We start from the raw sequence: 19164 nt of genomic DNA, 5'->3' as shown, positions 1-19164 counted from the left end.
AGAAAATATAAAGGGAATTCAATATTCAAAATCATTTTTCATGAAAATTACACATTCCATCAACTTGATACTGACATATGTTAGAGGTAGCAATTATTTCCCCTGCTTTCTGAAAGTGGTTAGGCAAGTGCTTTTTCATTATGCTAGAAAGGTGAATTTTTGTGGAATTCCCTTTATTTATATATTTTTTTTATATTGTTGTCCACTTATACGTCATAACTTGTAGTACTCTCCTTATCCAGCAGTTCCAACACCAAAACTTAAGAGTCATAACTTTTGCATCGATTGTTGCAATTTTCCTCAGAATTTCACTGATGTGTACTACTAATGTTGCTGCTTTCACTCAATCCACATTGCTGTTTGAGTTTGTGTTCCCTTTAAAGAAAAATCAAACTAACAAAAAATTGCAAGCAATTCTAAAATAACCAGGAATATATTGAGTAAAATAATACACTAATTAATTTTGTGGTCTTTCAAGGTCATTTATGTGTGTATAATAAAAATCCAGGGGTTGCCCAAAAGGACTGGGGCCTTTTTTTAGGAGAATTTGGAATTAGGAGCCAGCTCTTATACGTTGATCTTGTTTTTATACCCCCGCCCACACATAGTGTGTAAGGGGGGGGGGGGGGGGAAAGGAATCACTCTGAGGTCAAGTGGTCGGTCGGTCGGTCGGTCGGGCGGTCGGTCCGTTGCGAAATCTTGTGGGTCGAACTCCTCTCTCATTTTTTGAGCAATTGACCCCAAATTTGGCATGTGAGACCACTATCAAAGGTAAATGTGCAAGACACCTTTTTTCGTTAGTATCGCATAATGCGTTGCCATGGCAATGGCATATTTTTGTAAAAACTTGTGGATCGAACTACTCTCTCATTTTTTGAGCAATTATCCCTGAATTTAGCGTGTGTGACAGCTATCAAAGGGAGATGTGCAAGATACCTTTTTCGTTAGTATTGCATAATGAGTTGCCATGGCAACGGCAAATTTAAAAAAAAATCTTACAAGATGTTGTGGATCAAACTCCTCTCTCATTTTTTGAGCAATTGACCCCAAATGTGGCATGTGTGACCGCTATCAAAGGTAGATGTACAAGACACCTTTTTTGTTAGTATTGCATAATGCGTTGTCATGGCAACGGCATATTTTCATAAAAACTTGTGGATCGAACTACTTTCTCATTTTTTGAGCAATTAACTTCAAATTTGGTATGTGTGACTGCTATCACAGGCACATGTGCAAGACACCTTTTTCATGAGTATTTCATAATTCGTTGCCATGGCAATGGAATATTTTCATAAAAATTTTACAAAAAGTTGTGGATTCTCTTAGTTTTTGTAGCAATTCAGTTTGAATTTGGGATATGTGATCAATGTAATGTATATTTGTGCAAAACACCTTTGCTGTGTGTATTAATAAATCTGTTGCCATTGCAACAGCAGTTTTTTTTAACCAATCATACAAAAACATGTGGATTAGCCTAACTCCTTCAGTTTTTAAGCATTTGGCATAAAAATTGGCACATGTGACCACGATGGTACGTAGATGTGCATACTTGCTCTTTCGTCATTGTTGATCAATGTGTTGCCATGGTAACAGCATAGTTTGAATGAAAATCATACGAAAATATTGTGGATTCAGTTAACTCCCTCAGTCTTAGAGCATTTGACTTGAAATTTGGCACACATGACCAGTATAGTATATAGATGTGCAATCTTTAGTCAGTGGTGAGCAATGCGTTGATATGGTAACAGCTTTTTTTTTTAAACCAAAAAACATACAAAAATATTGTGGATTCAGCTAACTTCTTTAGTCTTTGAGCATTTAGCTAGAAATTTGGCACACATGACCACTGTGGTACGTACATGTGTAAACGTAATCTTTTGTCATTGTTGATCAATGTGCTGCCATGGTAACGGCATATTTTGAATGAAAATCATACAAAAATATTGTGGATTCAGGTAAATTCTACCTCAGTCTTTGAGCATTTAGCTTGAAATTTGGCACATGTGACCACTGTAGTACGTAGATGAGCATATATAGTCTTTCGTCATTGTTGATCAATGTGTTGCCATGGTAACAGTATATTTTGAATGAAAATCATATAAAAATATTGTGGATTCAGTTAACTCCCTCAGTCTTTGAGCATTTGGCTTGAAATTTGGCACATGTGACCGTTATAGCATATAGATGTTCAAACTTAATCTGTCATTATTGTTGAACAATGAATTAGATCAGCTTCTTCCATATATTCATTTAAGAGATTGTTTAAGCAAAGTTGCTATTTGTAAGTAACACACGAAATTCATTCTGGGCTTTACCATTCCTGTATAATAGCGTTTTAATTGTTATTTCGGCATTCTGGTGAACTCTTGCTGTGGCATGTACTTTTTTATGTTACTTTGCAATGTACAGTATGCTGGTATGTATCTACACTGTATATGTCATCTTCTGCATATATGTTTTGCTATTTAATGTACATATGTTCATCAATATTATTCAGGGCTCCATGGAAGACCACTATTTATTGGTGAATGGACTACCCTGACAAAAGATTATAAATAAATAAATGAATAAATAAATTAATTAATTTTTTTCGCCAAAAAGCATATGTGGATTCAGCTAACTCCCTCAGTCTTTGAGCATTTAGCTTGAAATTTGGCACACCTGACCACTATGGTATGTAGATGTGCAAACTTAACCTTTCGTCATTGTTGATCATTGTGTTGCCATGGTAACAGCATAGTTTGAATGAAAATCATATAAAATATTGTGGATTTAGGTAACTCCCTCAGTCTTTGAGCATTTGGCTTGAAATTTGGCACATGCAACCATTATTGTACAGAGATATGCAAACTTCATATTTCATCATTGTCGAACAATGTGTTACCATGGTAACAGTGAATTTTGAATGAAAATCATACAAAAATTTCGATTAGATCCTAACTCTCTCTGTTTAGAGCATTTTGGCTTCAAATTTGGCACGTGTTACCTCTACATTACCTAGATACATGTGCAAAAAATCTTTTGTCAGTGTGGAAAATGTGTTGCCATTGGGTAACAGTATATTTTGAATAAAAATGATACACTAATATTGTGAATTCAACTGAGCCCCTATGGAGCCGGGAAATGTGCAAACGCCGGGAATTGTGCAAACGTCTCGCCGGGAAATGTGCGAACGTCTTGCCAGGAAATGTGCAAACGCCGGGAAATGTGCAAACGTCTCGCCGGGAAATGTGCGAATTTCATCAACGGGAAATGTGCAAACACGACGCCGGGAAATGTGCAAAAGTTCGATTTTGCCAGGAAATATGCAAACGTCGCTGGGAAATGTGCAAATCATTTACTTTAGCGATATTGTGTATAAAGATAGTAGATAAACTCCATAACAAAACCGCCCATGAACTTCCACCATTTAGATTAAAATTCTTAATGAAACCCTTGATAGATTTTCAACAAAATTGGCAGGTAGCACGATTATGGCAATGTGATCTCAATTTGTTTATAGTAGCCACCCCCCCCCCCCCTGAAAAAAGGGGGCGGGCCTCAAAGCCCTAGAAGTACGGTTTTATCGAAATTCTTCTTGTATTCTACAGTATAACCAAATAAAGACATTGATGACAGTATAGTTCAAGTTTAATGGCAGATCCAGGGATGCAGGGCATGGGGCCATAAGTGGGGAGGAGTCTTCAAATTGAAGCCTCAGAGTCCCTAAGCTAGTGCCATGAAGACATTAATGACTGAAATTGCATGTTTGAGATTCAGGGGTGCCCGGATCGTGGGGGGGGGGGGGGGGGGAAGGGATTTTCTACATTTTCAGTATTTTCTTGAAAGGTCTGCGACAGATTTTCACTAAACTTGTCAGACCCGTAGCCTCATTACGGTGATATGATCTTTATAAGTTGAAATTAGCCCCCAATCCTCCCCCCCCCCCCCCGGCCAAAAAAAAAAAAAAAAAAAAAAAAAAAAAAAAAAAAAAAGGGGGAGGGGGAGTTGAAGCCTCAGAGTCCCTAAACTCTGTATTTTATAATCATCTTCTGTCGAACAAAAAATGATCGAGCTAAGTTAGTGCCTTGAAGACATTAATGACTGAAATTTCATGTTTGATTATGGCGGATCCAGAGGTGCCCTGATTTGGGGGGGGGGGGGGGAAGTGATGGAGAGGAGGGGGATTGTCCACATTTACTGCATCTTCTTGATAAATCTCAAGAAGGATTTTCACCAAACTTGGCAGATACACTACGTACCATCTTTACGTTGATATGGTCTTATATGGTAAAATGAGCCCCACCCCCTCCCACCGCCAATGGGGGTGGGGGGGGGGGGGAGGAGTTGAAGCTTCAGGTCCCTAAACTCTGGAATTTGTAATCTTCTTCTGTCGAACTGAAGAATGTAGAACTACGTTATATGAAGACACTAGTTACTAAAATTTCAGGTTTGATTATGACCGGTCCAGGAGTGCCCTGATAAGGGGTGTGAGGGGCAAAGGAGGGGGATTTTCCACATTTTCTACATAGTCTTGTAAAATCTATGACGGATTTTCACCAAACTTGGCAGATAGTATATTTATGGTGATTCAATCTTAATTTGTTAAAATGAACCCCCCCCCCCCCACCGGCCGAAGAGGAGGGGGGGGGGGGGAGTTGAACCCTCAGAGTCCCTATAGGCCTACTTATGATTTAAAAAAAAAAAAAAAAAATTCTGTCGAACCTTAAAAGTTAGTGCTATAAAGACATTAATGACCGAAATCTCATGGTTGATTATGGCGGCGGGTCTAGGGGTGCTCTGATCGGGGGTAGGTGAGGTGAAGGTGAGGAGGGGGATTTTCAAAATTTTCTCCATCTTCTTGAAAAATCTACGAATCTACGAATTTTCACCAAACTTGGCAGATAGCATCTTTATGGTGATAGTACTGTAAATGAAGTTAATGCATGATGTAGGTTCAAGTTTACTATGACAGATGAAGGGATGCCCAAAAAGAGGAGAGGGTAGGAAGGAGGCTTAATTTTCACATTTTCGTCTTTTTCCTGAAAACTCAAGACGCATCCCTCGGGAAATAAAGTTATATATCAGCTTAAAAAACAGCCTTCTATAAAAAAGTGATGGAGCTAATATAGTGCTGGTGTCTGTTATAGTAAGTTAATTCATGAATTAATGTTAAGTGCGGAGGAGGCGGATTTGTCACATATTAAGCTTCTTCTTGATACCCTTATATAATAGATATTTGCCAAGCTTGACACGTAGCGTAGTGTATTTATCTGGTGATATGACCTCAATTTGTCTAAATGAGCACTGTCCCAACCCCTAAGGTGGGAGGAGATGGAACCCCACCCCCCATCTCCGCCCCTTGAACTTGAAAGGGATCAAGACGAGGGGGGGGGGTGGGGTCGTTCGGGTGGAATTCAGAATTTTATTGAAAACCCTATACATATGAAAAATGAAATACATACTTTTTACAGAAATTTTCTATACAACCAAGAGTAATAGAACATAATTTTATCACATTTTTAGAAGGTAGACCTATACTGTGATGAAATTTCACGTCTGCTTATGACGTGGGAGCTACTCTGGTCTTATCCCTAGCTTTGGGGAAGGGGAACAAATTGGACTTGTTGCCCCTTCGAACAAAGTGGGATTCTATTACCCTAGAGATGGTACCTCCCACGTTTGGTGAAAATCCGTCAAAGATTTCTCACCCCCCTCGATCTGGAGACCTCTTGATCCGCCATAACCAAACATGAAATTTCATTAATTAACGCTGTGTATTCATAGCACTAACTTAGCTCTATCTTTTTGGTTTGACAGAAGAAGATTAAAAAAAAAATTCCAGAGTTTAGGGACGCTGAAGCTTCAACTCCCGCAGACCCCCCCCCCCCCCCCTTCGGCGGTGGGGGAAAGGGGGGGGGGGCTCATTTGAACAAATTAAGATCATAATTATTACCATAAACATGCTATCTGTCAAGTTTGGTGAAAATCCCTCATAGATATTTCAAGAAGATGCTAAAAATGTGGAATACCCCCCTCCACCCATCACCCCTCCCCCCCCCCGGGCACCCCTTGATCCGCCATAATCAAACATGAAATTTCATTCATTAATGTCTTCATAGCACTAACTTTGCTCTATCTCTTTCGGTTTGACAGAAGAAGATTAAAAAAAAAAAAACTAGACTTGGAATTTGTCAACACTGACAAATTAGGTGATCCGATCTGTTCGGAAATCAATGATTTGAGTCCTGATTCCAATAGGCATGACCATACCGGTTTCATTTGTGTTGAGGGGACATTGACCGTGTGATGTTTGGATTCTCAGACCTGCCATCTTTGGTACCGAATTCCGCATGTATACACTAACGAAAATACAGAATGAAATATATTTGACCTTAGACCTCACTTTGCACACCCAAGATGGCATCTGAGCAAAAAGTGGTTATTTCACAAAATGATTCTTGTAACATGGTCTTTGCGTGTGCAAAATATGGGAAAGATAAGATATGTATTCACCAAGATACAGAATGAGACATTTATGACCTTTGACCCTTATTCATATACCCAAGATGGTGTCCGATCAAGTAGTTGTTATTTTATGAAATAATGTACGTGACATGAACTAAACCTGTGCAAAATACGTATGGGGGTGATAGGGGCTGTTTTTCTTGAGTTATTACAAAGAAAGTTGCAGAAAGAAAGAAATATCTCAATACATCGGAGCTAAGCTTTAATTTCAACCAAGTTTTTTGACGTGATCCCGACATTGCATGAAAAAACGAAGGGCACATTACGATAGCGCAAAGTCTCAGCTACAACATATTAAAATCTCTTAGATATTCATCGAAGGGTAAGTGAGTTAGTGCTCGATAAAGATGGTCATATCAATTTTCATTTCCAGAAAAACTGCACTCCCATAGAGATAACACGTAAACTGGTCAAATTTGCCAAGGTTACTTTCAATTCATTTTTACGAGGTGATGCCGTCATCCAATCAAAATTTTGATATACACTTATGAAAGAGCATTTAATAAGCTAAAATATACTGAAATCTGGGGGAAAATCGGCAAAGGATAAGTGAGATACGCTTAAGTGAACTTGAAATTTGATGATGTCATTTTGAAAATTTACTTATTTTATTTCACTAAGAAATTTGATATCTTTTAATCATTTTTCACAGCATCCCCAACCCATGAAAGGACATGTACAACTCATCAGCTTTCCAAATGTGTAAAAAAAAAAGGGAAGGGGGGTCACCGTCCATCCTGACGAGTAAAATCGGATTTAAAATTGGCGGGTTTTTTTGCATAGTTTCACTGTATATCGCCATTAACGCGCGCGCGGAATTTCAATTTTGACGGGCCTTTATGACGTCATATTGAGTCGGATTGACTTGAAACTTTGTAGAAATATTCTTTGACATTTCAGACATCCGATTCGTGTAAAAAAATGGGAAATTTCTATTGCATATGAGCTGTGCGTGCGTATATTTGCGCGCGCGTACGTGTCTGTCCAATTTTTTCAATTTTTCAAAAAATGCTCCAAATGGTCTGAAACGTGTGCAAAAAAAATTTTGAGCTCGATTGGAGCATGTAAATGTTTCAACGCGCGCGTACGCGCACGTTTTATAATTAGGCAATTTTGAGAATATGAGTAGAATGCGCTTGACTTGAAATATATGTGACGTAAATTTCATTGAAAAATTCCATTCCATTAATGAGATATGAATGAGAATGTGTTTTCATATAATGACGTCATAGTGATGTCACGGTCAACTGATCACTATGATTTTATTAGATCTGTCGTCTTTGGGACATGATACATATATGGTATAATTTTGAAATTGATAGGAAGAGGACTTTCTGAGTTAACCTCTGCACAACTTTTGAGGAGAAATAAAGAAATAAAGAAAGAAGAATAAAGAATCTACAGATACAGAAGGTGATCCGAGAGGATACTCGGATCACCTAAAAATCCAGATTTTTGGGACGCTGAGGCTTTAATCCCCCTCCTTGGGCGATGGGGGGGGGGGGGGCTCAGTTTAACAAATGAAGATTTTATTACCATAAATATGACTGTATCTCACAAGCTGGGTGAAAATCCGTCCTAGATTTTTTGAGAATATGCTGAAAATGTGGAAAAATCCCCCTCTTCCCCCTCACCCCAGGGTACCCCTGGGTCTGCCATAATCAAACATGAAATTTCAGTCATTAATGTCTTCATAGCACTAACTTAGCTCTATCGTTTTCGGTTCGACTGATGAAGAAAAAAAATAAAGCGTTTATTGACTCTGAGGCTTCAACTCCCCCCCCCCCCCCTCCCTCCTTAGGACTGGTGTGTGTCGGGGGGGGGGGGGGGGGCTCATTTTAGCAAGTTACGATCATATCACCATTAAGATGTGTCATCTGCCAAATCTGGCGAAAATTCATTATAGGGTTTGCAAGGAAATGCTGAAAATGTAAAAAAAAAACAAAAAACAAAAAACAGATAGTCGCTAAGACAGATGGTAAAGATGGTAATGGTTCGTGCGCAGCTTTGGTTGAGAGTTTCTCTTCAATGTATACATAATATAGGTTAAATGAATGGTTTGCACATTTCCCGGCAAAACTGTGATGATAAATTCAAACCTGAGGTTGTTCGAAACAAGCATTCAGCAACAAATAAAAAAGTAAAGAAAAACAGACTACATACCAGTTCTTGATGTCCAATTTATTCCAGCAGTGTGCAGCAGTCCAAAGTTCAACTCTTTGATTCTTCTTTGTAATGTTCAGTACTTTCACACGCTATTGACAGTGTGCATGACCTTATCATGCAATTGGCTGAAAGAGTTACCGTGATTTAAATGCAAGCTGAGCCACATGTTGCTTTCCCATTCTGTAAAGACTCATGCCCATGTGCTTACCTACTTTTTTGTCTGGAGCTAGTGTGTGCTTGCGCTTGTAGCCTTTTGTGAAGGCCCTCTTGCTGTATGGTGAAGAGAGCCCAGCTGAGTGGGGTTGCGCGCTGGCACGCTCGGCTGGGCTCGCCTCGCTCGCCCATACAGCGAGAGGGCCTTGACAAAAGGCTATTGGCATGCAGCTGCCACGGTGTTTACACAATGTTACTTCTATTGTCACTGATCTCTTGACGCTCTCCTCAAGAGCTACCATGGGGAGAGAGGTCATGAGTGAGGTACAACGTACTGTTGGTTTGCCCTAAATGTATCATTTGGTTTCTATGTGCTCACTGCTCTTAATATTATGGGATCATGGGTGTACATGTATGTAAAAAAAAATAAAAGAAATAAAAAATTTCCACATTTTTTAAAGTTCTTTTTACAATAAAATAAATGTAAAGGTAAGTACTAGCAATGAGTCCAAAAACCTTTGCATTTGTGCAATGTAATTCCAACTCAATTCTGAAACTGAGCCTGTCGTCTGCTTCAAGCAGCACTGTATTTTCCTGTCTCACAGCAATTCCTGATCACAGCTGGCTGAGTGTATTACTCGCGCCTCACTCTCTGCATGTTGTTTGCTCTGGGAATCATGTCTATTGCTTGCATGTGCCCTCTCCCTTCCATATCCACAGAGTAGGACCCCTCTCACAGTAAGTGAAAAAGCCGGGCTGGTACGCGGCTGAGACCGGCCTTCATTTCACTGTAGGCCTAAACACACAAAAGGCCTAATTCAGTACCAAAATCAAGCCATTTGGCCAAGCTTTGAAGGTAGTCTTGGCCGCGGCCGAGCTGCTGCTGAGCCTGACCTTTTCTCACTGTAAACTCAAACTGGGCCGAATGCGGTACCAAATTAAGTCTGGCTTCCAGACCCCCTGCCCGTACTATTTCGCTATTCAGGACATTAACGCCCTCAAAGTCGAAAGCTAGTATAGTTTAAGGTGGTTTTGTCCTGCAGAGGTCTTTCCCTTTGGCAAAGGTGGCGACCTTGTCGCAGGGAAGTGACTTCGTCGCCGCGGAGTCCAGTTGGCAAAGGGTCTTGAAAGCAGACTATACCACATTGCGACTGGCGCACTCCCAATAATAGTGTTTGTTTACAAGCAGAGCGCCACTACTACAAAATATTGAAAGGTTTGAATTAAAACCCGGGCTGAGCCCATCACTGTCAACGGACACAATTACGGGGCCGAATACTGCAATTGAGGCCGAGCAGCTCGGCCCGGCACTGCACTATAATCAGGGTCTTTTATACTGAAGTACAGTAAAAATGCAGTTGCAGAAAAAGAGGTGACAGATATTATATTACTAGACATTAAAATTAATCTTGAACATTAATTTTTTCGTAGACTCATTACTGTAAAAGTGGTTATTTTTGGCGCGACTAATTTTTCGCGCTTGGCAGGATAAGAAGAGTTTCGTGTGTTTTGACTTCCGCGGATTCAATACTTCAAGTACTGCAATATATGGCAAGCAAAAATATTTGTGTGCTTTTATTTTTGCGCTAGTTTCTGGTTGCGCGAAATGCGCGAAAATTTCTACTTTTACAGTACAAAGAGAAAACACACTCGGAAAATGAGGCAACAGACCATATTTGACCTTCCCTTTGTTTTTGAACATTAACTTTTTGAGGTTGTCTGGCAGTTTTCACCCTAACTTTGCGAAGTTAAGAAGCCATGCAAAGTTATACCGACTGTGTATGGGCTATAAAATGCATGCAAAGTATTATCAGATTGTGGGCATTCTAATGCAGGTAAGTGAGCTAGTGCTCGATAATGACAGTCATGTCAATTTTTATTTCCAGAAAAAAAAAACAACTGCACTCTAATAGAGAAAATTTGCCTATTCATTTTCATTGAGAAATTCCATATATTTCAATCATTTTGCCAGCATCGCCAACCCATGAAATGACATGACTGTACAACTCATCAGCTTCCAGAATACGTACAAAAAATGGGGGTCACCGTCCATCCTGACGAGTAAAATTGGATTTAAAATCGACTTTTTTTTTTGGCATAGTTGCACTGTATATCGCCACTGACGTGTGTGGAATTTCAACTTTAACGGGCCCGTACGACGTCATATTGAGTCGGATTGACTTGAAACTTGACAGAATTATTCCTTTACATTTTAGACATCCGATCCATGTCAAAAAATGGGGAATTGCCATTGCATACGAGCTCCACGTGGGTATGTGTGCATGCGGGTACGCGTCCGTTCATTTTTTTCCGTTTTTAAAAAAATGCTCCAAATGATCTGAAACATGTGCAAAAAAAAAAAAAAATTGAGATTGATTGGAGCATGTCATCATTTCAATGTGCACGTATGCGTATGTTTTAAATGTAAACATGAATTTTGAGAAGATGAGTAGAAAGAGCTTGAACTGTATGAGACATAAATTTCATTAAGAAATTCCATTCCATTAATGAGATATGAATGAGAATGTGATTTCATATAATGACGTCATAGTGATGTCACGGTCGACTGATCACAATGATTTTATTAGATCTGTTGTCTTTGGGACATGATACATATATGGTACGAGTTTGAAACTGATAGTCGAAGAACTTTTTGAGTTAACCTCTGCGCAACTTTTGGGGAGAAACAAAGAAAGAAAGAAAGAAGAAGAAAGAATCCGTACAGATACAGAAGGTGATTCAAGAGGATACTCGGATCAACTAATAATGTAGAAGAAGGGTAGTTCTTTTAGAAAACATGAAAAACCCAATATTGACTTGATTGATGTGTTTCACCTTTTTTTTTTGAGTCCTCACGTAAAATCAAGGGGTGCAACTTTTTGTGCGTTTTGTGGTGCATAGTCACATGTATATACAGATCAAAAGATATTTCAGAATTTCGCAAGTTGTGGGTGACAGTGGCAATATTTAACAACCTTGGCACTCAAGAAGTTGGCAAGTTTCATATTCTACACAGAGCTTGGCAATAATGATTTGACTTAGGAATGACATTTAGATCTATAAAAATTTAGAAAAAAAGATCATAATTTTCATTGATTGTGAAAACAATTTAGTCGCATAACAAACTCTGAATTCCTGTAATACCCACAAGCGTAGATTTGGTAAAAACTTAGTAAAATGAGGTTACAGCGAGATACATTGATATAGACTGACATTGGATCCATTTTTTAAAAACAATTTACTCCAATTAGATGATTCTATTCTCAATTTTAAATACATAGATACACATGAAATGAATATGGTGAAATCTATATGCTTTTTTTTAATACTGTCAAAAGTTATTGAACATTGCATAATTTCTATCATGGTGTCGTAAATCAAAAGTGACTTTTTGGTAAAGTAGTGGTACACCTTTCAAAGCTCCCATGTGCCAATGGGTTACAAAGACACACCTACTGGTAATTTTGTGTCGACTTCTTTATATTTATAATACGTGCGTCTCTTGTATTAGAACATGGTATCTTAAGAGGATGCTTCATGCTGCTAAAAATGTCTCCCGACTAATTTCTCGTGGCAATCACATTTGAATATCCATGTGCAAATTCAGAAACATTTTGTCAAACAAAAAGATGAAAGCAAAATATTTTCAATGACGGCATTTGTAGTTGTGATGACAATTATATTGGTGTTTCACTATTGCAGGAACGAACTCTACACGTACCACCATGATATCTACAATATTTCAGACAGTAGATGCAAAATGTACACAACCAAATGATAGAAGAAAATCAAGGCAATCTTCAAAAGCACTTCCAGGATTGTAGTACTGTATGTTAAACACACTAAAAATACCACAGAAGTTGTGTATAATTTAAAGAGCTATCAGAAACAGATGAACATGTATATATTAATAGTGAGCAGTTTTGCTTCCATTCCTGTATTTCTGTAGACATAGAAATATAACCTATGCTGATGCATCAAGACATCCTATACTGATTTTGTAGTATGAGCACACAAAGCGTTTTAGTATTAAGCACACAAAGCATTTGAGGTTTGAGTTTGATGGGCAATACAGTGCACAGTTTTGGTAGTATATATATATACATATGAAGAGTTTGTTTGCAAAAACCGATAAGTCCATATTTGTCAAATGGAGGTATTTGCCATTAAAGGTCAAGAAAAATAAAGAGAATAATAAGAAAATTTTTGCTTCTTTTGACCATAACTTTAAAAAAAATGTACCTTTATATGTAGTGACCAATATATCATTTAAAAGGTATTATTTTGTACTTTATGACAGAGACCGTACTTCAAAATCTTCAAAAATGGACTTATCGGTTTTTGCAAACAAACTCTTCATATATATATATATATACACACATATATATATATATGAAAAAACAGTCATTTATTCTCATAAACATAGTACATTTTTTTTTGTAATTACTTTTTAAATGTATACAATATATTTTCCCTGAATTGTATTACTACACATGCCTATGCCACTAAAAGGTAAAGATACTATTTTTCTAAAAGAAGACAGATGAAGAATATAAAAATCATGTAGTGACCACAACTAGAAAGCCAAGGCAGTTTTCAGTGTGATTTTAGAACAAATTATTGGGACTTGAAATAGATGTACAGTAGTACTGCTTCATCATTCTGTAATCAGCGAACATAAACAAATATTTGAAGCCACAGATGTTCTAAAGTAAGTTCTTATCTTCCAAGTCAGTCATGCAAACATACAGGCCAGTGGCATTTATAAAACCTGTCGTTTGTGGACATGGTCTTCTTTGTCCAGAAGCATTATCACTCAGTGTATTTACTAGATGTTTGCCATTGGTTGGGTAGATAAGTTTTGCCATTACAACCATAAATTAATAGTTTTTTTTTGTCATATACCACCACAAGAACAAGGCTTCCAATAATAGAGGAATTGATATCACCAGTGCAATTGCACCATGCACAGAATTTGAAGTCGCTTGTGTTGTGACCTCTGTGCTTTTGCTTTCAGTGCTTAGTTTTTCTGATGAAGAAATTTGTGCATTGGTTTGTGGCACAGTGGTTCCTGGAGTTGTTTGGCTGCTGGGAGGGTTTCTAGAATTTTCTGGCAAGGTAGTATGTGTTGGAGTGGGATACACAAACTGAGAACATGATGCGGATGTCAGTGGAAATGTCGCTTCGTATGAACAGCAATTGATGGGGAGACTGACATTCATCCAGAACACCCATGTCACATGATCATTATGTCGCACAAATATTTAGTGATTCTTTGTAGGGAGCCTTCTCTGCGTCTTGAAAGCAGTAGAGAGATCCCTCACCATCGCTTGAAAGCACAGAGATGCAATGTACCTCATTCCATGCATGTGAATACTCTGATAGTTTTACAGTACATGCTGCTGGACTTGGACGACGCAGAACTTCAATTTGGATGTCTTGAGTGAATCCGGTGCTTTTACCCTTATTGTCTTCCATCAGAGCGAATAGGTAGAATTGACTGTCCTCAGAATTTATGGTGTCTATGCTGAGAGTCACTCTCAAGTAAGTTGATGATCTTTAGCTGTGAACAGAGAAACGTCTGAATTGCTGAGGTGTGAGGCAGCCAGGAACCATGGTTCCATTCTTGCAGAAGTAGCACGGGGCGTCAATTGAGTAAATCTCATATTGGAGGTGGAGTCACTGGACAGAGGTTGATGAAAGTCCAGCGACACATCTCTCCCTTTGAAGAACTTGTAAACCTCTAAAGACAGAATGTTACTGAGGCACATCATCAGCACTGTCACCACTGGGAGTAGAAAATGCTTTCTGCTGTCATCCAATTTTTGAACCAGAAATTGGCCTGCAGAAGACAGAATTTTTAGGCAAGTTTATGCAGTATAATCTAATGTTTGGCAGCTAGTGTAATTACAAGGAATATGATTTGATATAGCTAGAAGTGCAGTTTATTGCATTCGTGTAGGGAAAGAGCTGGAAATCGGCAAGCCTTCAATTGTGTTGACATGCTTTCTACATGTTTTTTTTTCTTTTTTTATTGTGATCAATCGATCGAAGTAGTGAATAATGGCTGCCAATGAAAAAGAAAGAAAGAAAGTTCTAAGTAAATAAAAACTTTCATGAATGATTATTGTGTTTAACAGACACACAGGAAAGGCTATCAGTGTCTTGTCCAGGTTCGGTAGCTTACTGTTTCTCATTGTGCGTTCTCATAAAGAAACAGTCAAACTGACATGTTTACGAGAACTTAATCATTGGAAGTCACTTTCAATATAACTTGCAATATATCGATCCTCAAAATGCACTTAATTTTAGTGAAAAAATAAATGTACATCGTAGAATATCTGAGACCAAGTAAAAAACAGGTCTGGATTTTTGGAGAGAGGAGATATGGAAGGCCCGTAGTAGTTGATATTCTACTATTTTTGTCTCTTTGCTCGGAAGCTTCTGCACAGCACATTTAAGGCTCTTGCATAGTTTCTCCACGCCTCATATACCAGTAATGATTTTTAATCATGCATAAAACTATCCCTAATTGTCTTCAAATGACGAGTTTCATGTCTCGTTGCATTTATTTCTGAAGAAAAATAGACTGTGATGATAAATTCATACCTGAGGTTGTTCAAAACAAGCAATCAGCAACAAACAAAAAAAGCAAACAAAAACAGACTGTTTGCTCACCCTTGCAGCTGCCAAATGTGCTCACCCTTGCAGCAGCCAAAACACCCTTGCAGCTGCCAAATGTGCACACAATGTTTCTTTCACTGCCTTTGATCTCTGACACTCCTCTTAAGAGCTACCATGGGGAGAGAGACCATGACATGAGTGAGCATTAATGGTTGGTTTGCCCTATATTATCTTGTGGGTAAACATGATTGCACTAACTCGTTATCGTTACGTTCATTATGGGATCATGGGTGTATGCAAGGGGGTGGGGGATGGGAAGGGCCGTATGACCCCGTCCCCCCCCCCAAAAAAAAAAAAAATTATCTAAAGGTTCGTTTTTTAGGTTCTTTCTACAATTGAATAAATGTAAAGGTAAGTACTAGCAATGAGTCCAAAATCCTTTGCATTTGCGCGAGGTAATTCAAACCCAATTCATACCATTCTAAAACTGAGCCTGTTATCTTTGTGTGACACATCGTGACATTATTGTGATACATTAATGTACCACATCAGTTACTGCTATGTATTTTGTTATAACCAGTGAGCGTGTGCTACATGCACCTCTAAAGATTACAGGAAAGACATACACATGGAACAAGACATGAGAGATTCCACAACAACCTATCAAAGTTTCCCTCAATATTTTTTTCTTTTTATTGAGAATATTCTCAGAATTCCACTAAACGTGTGCACCAGATTGTTGAATTACAATTTTGAAATGCAAAAGCTCCCTCATGTGAGAGGGAAACCCCTTGTGCACACTCTCCCTGCCCTTTCTACAGTACTTCTGTGTACAATGAATGATGCACATAATTATGGAGAAAAACACCATTTAGCCACTCACATTGTTCTGAATATTTTATTTCTCTTGTACTTGATCAGAGTTTTTTTTTTTTAATATTTCCCTAAAAGTGTGCACCAGATTGTTAAATTAAAGCCTATACATGCAAAATAGAGGCTTCCTCATGTGAGAGTGGAAATTACACCCTCCCCCCATCCCCCGTCCATATCCACAGACTTACACTAGAAGTACAGTAAAGATGCAGACGCAAAAAAGAGGTGACAGATACCATAATATTAGACATTCACATTATTCATGAACATTAATTTTTCATAGACTCATTAAAAAGAGAAAACACACATGCGGAAAATAAGGTGACAGACCATATTTGACATTCACATTGTTTTTGAACAGTCACTTTTTGAGTTTGTTAAGCAATTTTCACCCTAACTAACTTTGTGAAGTTATATGCAATGCAATGCAATGCAAAGTGTCACGATGTGATTGAGAGTGCGAGTGTGGAATGTGTGAGATTCCTTTGTTCAGGCAAGCCATCAGGTGGGAAATGGGGACAGCAGGCGTAAACAGCATAGAAATTTAGAATCGGGCAAGCCAGGTGGAGAGAAGTGGTTAGGGAGAAAGGACAGTGTGGAAGAAAGAGGGAGGCTCAGTGGAGTCAGGGTAGAATGGCTAATGTAGAAAGGGAGAGCTGGTAGGAAAGAATAGGTATTTAGTAAGGGCGAGATAGTTGGGATATAGGTTTAAAGCCAAAAGGGGGAATTAATTGGAAAGAAAAGGGACAGGTAATAAAAAGGGGAAAGCTAGTTGGAACCAGTTTAAGCACAGTAGAGGGTGGAGTTACATTAGAGGCGACAAGGAAAGTAAATTTGGAGGGAAAAAGCAGTTGGATCTGAACATCTGTCAGAGCAAGACATGCTCTTCTAACTCACTGGTGATAGGAGTAGAGAGGTAGCTGATCGGCCTACAACGCAGCGCTGCATTTCAGGCAGGAGAGTCATGGCACAGCAGCCCCACGCAGTAGGGCAGGGCTAGTCTAGCGGGCGACGTATTTTTAGCCTAAATCAGTGATTGGCAGTCAACAGAGGGCGCGACGATGTGGAAGTCAAGTTGACTAAAAATACGTCTAGTAAGAAACCTCCGAATAGAGGCGTGGAACCGGGTGTGGCAAGACAGTTGTCAGTCGTCAACTCTCGAAGTTTTATTGGCTGAGCATCGGATGTCAATCAAAACAGCAGCAGAGGTGACGAAATCGATTGAGGCAACAATTTTCTGCATTGGCATGCATTCGGAATGGTCAGAAAGATGTCCTCATTTGCATTTGTAAAGAAATGTGAATCAGATTGAATCGGTTTATCATTACTTGTTGCCAGGACCACATAGATGGCATCTCGTAATTTCATGGTTGCAAAGAATGCACCATATTTCACCTGTGCCTTTGGCTTTGCAGAAATCTTAGCTCCTCTTTGTTTTCCCCTTGGACGCCCGTGTTACCGCGGACGAGTTCTTCCGTGACAGTGTGATCACGCGTGAACATGACAGAAAATGCCTGCTTAAAGTCTACGGTGCTCCGATATGGAGATTGATGTCTCGACGGCAGCTTTATTGATGTTAAGGAAATATCATGCAAAGTTTAATACAAAATATATGGTCACTGAAGGTTAGAAATAATAAAGGGGAGTGGTGATATCAAATACATTTCCGAAACGTACAATTGAAGTAAATATCAAGTAGACTTTACTCCAATTATTGAAGGTTTGCATTCGGCAGTAATTTGGGCGTAGTTTCCACGTGCAAAACCCTCGTAGATTTATAACTGAAGTCAGTTGCACTGATTACCATCATTCTTTTCTATTTGAAGTAAGGTAAAATGTATACACCTCCAAAAGAATGGAGAAGAGTAAAAAAAAAATACTGTAGTAAGGTGAAAGAGACAGGCAAACTGTATTTTTCTTGAAAGATTATCTGTTGTATACCTAGGAGAGTAGACTAGCATTTCTTCGGGCTCTGCGACGTGTTTTGATTGACATCCGATGCTCAGCCAATAAAACTTCGAGAGCTGACGACTGACAACTGTCTTGCCACACCCGGTTCCACGCCTCTATTCAGAGGTTTCTTACTAGACGTATTTTTAGTCAACTTGACTTCCACATCGTCGCGCCCTCTATTGACTGCCAATCACTGATTTAGGCTAAAAATACGTCGCCCGCTAGACTAGGGCAGGGCACGCCCAAGACATGCTGCAGGCACTGACAACAGCTGAAGTATCCTCCTCACCATTGCTTGAGGGTCTGAACACCAAATCAAACATCGACACTGACGAGCTGGGCTCGACGTCATCGCTAATACGCTCGACGTCATCGCTAATACGCTCGACGGCATAGCAAATACGCTCGACGGAATCATCACTACATCGACGGAATCACCGTCAGGTAACTCAACGGCATCATATTGACGGCATCACCATTAGCTCAACGGCATCTCGGTTAGCGTGAGGGCAATTCACGCTACCCGGACAGAATTCCCGTACCTTGGTAGTCCTCCGGTGCAAGCGGTGGCATCTCGGTCGACACGACGACAATTCCCGCCAGCCGGACGACATCCTCGACATCGCGATTATCCAGGCAACTTCTGCATTACCGCACAGACTAGTTCACCCCCCCCCCCCATTCCCGTCGGACAGTATACATTGAAACCACACGTGCGCACAGTAAAGTATTGAACCACAGGTATTTTATTCAACCCGGGTCTAGGATGTGTTTATAAGATTAGTCTAGGATGTGTTTACGTGAGGAAAGGATTTATTAGCATATTATATTATCTCATTGGATTGCTCCTGAACGTTTCTATAATTTCTTTGGTGTAAATACGAACGC

The 19164-nt window shown here is 39.2% G+C and overlaps 1 protein-coding gene and 1 pseudogene across 1 annotated transcript in view; one reads left to right on the top strand and one right to left on the bottom strand.

Annotated features, from left to right (window-relative positions):
- The window catches only part of LOC140239201 (F-actin-capping protein subunit beta-like), a 191202-nt gene that overhangs the window by 119938 nt on the left and 52100 nt on the right, over positions 1–19164 (top strand). The gene's annotated exons all lie outside the window — the stretch shown is intronic.
- On the bottom strand, positions 4436–18899 carry LOC140239091 (uncharacterized; annotated as a pseudogene).

This window comes from Diadema setosum, chromosome 15, assembly GCF_964275005.1.
Source record: "Diadema setosum chromosome 15, eeDiaSeto1, whole genome shotgun sequence".
Classification (NCBI taxonomy): Eukaryota; Metazoa; Echinodermata; class Echinoidea; order Diadematoida; family Diadematidae; genus Diadema; species Diadema setosum.
The sequence above is the reverse complement of the archived record's forward strand: the minus strand, read 5'-3'. Positions and strand labels throughout refer to the sequence as shown.